This window comes from Rhinopithecus bieti, unplaced genomic scaffold (genome assembly GCF_001698545.2).
Source record: "Rhinopithecus bieti isolate Rb0 unplaced genomic scaffold, ASM169854v2 scaffold_1455, whole genome shotgun sequence".
NCBI classification, from domain to species: Eukaryota; Metazoa; Chordata; class Mammalia; order Primates; family Cercopithecidae; genus Rhinopithecus; species Rhinopithecus bieti.
In genome coordinates, this window is record NW_016803342.1 from 24,893 (window position 1) to 27,056 (window position 2,164).

A 2,164-nucleotide genomic window follows, 5' to 3' on the forward strand; every position below is an offset into this window, starting at 1 on the left:
TTTACTTCCAATTACGTGGTCAATTTTAGCATAAGTGTGATGTGGTGCTGAGAAAAATGTATACTCTGTTGATTTGGGGTGGAGAGTTCTGTATATGTTTATTGGTCCAGAGCTGAGTTCAAGACCTGAATAATCTTATTAATTTCTGTCTCACTGATGTGTCTAATATTGACAGTAGGGTGTTAGTATCTCCCACTATTATTGTGTGGGAGTCAAAAATCTCTCTCTAGGTCTCTAAGAACTTGCTTTATGAATCTGGGTGCTCCTGTATTGGGTGCATATATATTTAGGATAGTTAGTTATTCTTCATGAATTGATCCCTTTCCCATTATGTAATGCCCTTCTTCATCTCTTTTGATCTTTTTTGGTTTAATGTCTGTTTTGTCAGACTAGGATTTTTTTTTTTTTTTTTTGTCTTCCTATTTCTTGATAAATATTCCTCCATTTCTTTATTTTCAGCCTATGTGTGTCTCTGCATGTGAGACAGGTCTACTGGATACAGCACAACGATGCATGGGTCTTGACTCCTTATCCAATTTGCCTGTCTGTGTCTATTAATTGGGAAATTCAGTCCATTTACATTTAAGGTTAATACTATTATGTGTGAATTTGATTCTGTCATTATGATGTTAGCTGACTATTTTGCCCATTAGTTGATGCAGTTTCTTCATAGTGTCAATGGGCTTTACAATTTGGTCTGTTTGCAGTGGCTGGTACCAGTTGTTCCTTTCCATGTTTAGTGCTTCCTTCAGGAGACTGTGTAGGGCAGGCCTGGTGGTGACAAAATCTCTCAGCAATTACTTGTCTGTAAGGGATTTTATTTCTCCTTCACTTACGAAGCTTAGTTTGGCTAGATATGAAACTCTGGGTTGAAAATTCTTTTCTTTACAGATGTTGAATATTGGCCTCCACTCTCTTCTGGCTTGGAGGGTTTCTGCAGAGGATTCACTGTTAGTCTGTTATGCTTCCCTTTGTTGAGTATCTTTGTAGTGTTCTCCATATTTTCTGAACTTGAATGTTGGCCTATCTTGCTAGGTGGGGGAAGTTCTCCTGGATAATATATTGAAGATTGTTTTCCAATTTTGTTCTGTTTTTCCTGTCACTTTCAGGTACACTAATCAAACACAGTTTGGATCTTTTCAAATAGTCCCATATTTCTTGGAGGCTTTGTTCATTCCTTGTTCTTCTTTTTCCTCTAATATTTTCTTCACACTTTATATCACTAAGTTGACCTTCAATCTCTGATATCCTTTCTTCTGCTTGATCTATTCAGTTACTTATACTTGTGTATGCTTCATGAAGTTCTCCTGCTGCTTTTCGGCTCCATTAGGTCATTTATGTTCTTCTCTAAACTGGGTATTATAGTTAGCAATTCCTCTAACCTTTTTTCAAGGTTCATAGCTTCTTAGCTTCCTTGCATTGGGTTAGAACATGCTCCTTTAGCTTGGAGGAGTTTGTTCTCACCCACATTCTGAAGCCAACTTCTGTCAATTTGTCAAACTCATTCTCTATCCAGTTTTGTCCCCTTGTTGGTGAAGAGTTGTGATCCTTTGGAGAAGAGGCATTCTGGTTTTTGGAATTTTCAGCCTTTTTGCACTGGTTTCTCCTCATCTTTATGGACTTATCTGACGTTGGTCTTCGATGTTGGTGGCCTTCAAATGGGGCTTCTGAGTGAATGTCCTTTTTGTTGATGTTGATGCTATTCCTTTCTGTTTGTTAGTTTTCCTTTTAACAGTCAGGCCACTCTGCTGCAGGTCTGCTGGAGTTGCTGGAGGTCTACTGCAGATCCTGTTTGCAAGGGTATCACTAGCGGAGGCTGCAGAACAGCATAGATTGTTTTCTGTTCCTTCCTCTGGAAGCTTCTTCCCAGAGGGACACTCACCAGATGTCAGCCAGAGCTCTCCTGCATGAGGGTTCTGTTGATCTCTGCTGGGAGGTGTCTCCCAGTTAGGATATATGGGATTCACGGACTTTCTTGAGAAGGCAGTCTTACCCTTGGCAGAGCTTAAATACTGTGCTGGGAGATCTGCTGCTCTCTTCAGAGATGGCAGGTAGGGATGTTTAAGTTTGCTGAAGCTGTGCCTACAGTGGCCCCTTCCCCCAGGTGCTCTGTCCCATGGAGATGGGGACTTTATCTATAAGACTCTGACTGGGGCTGCTGCCT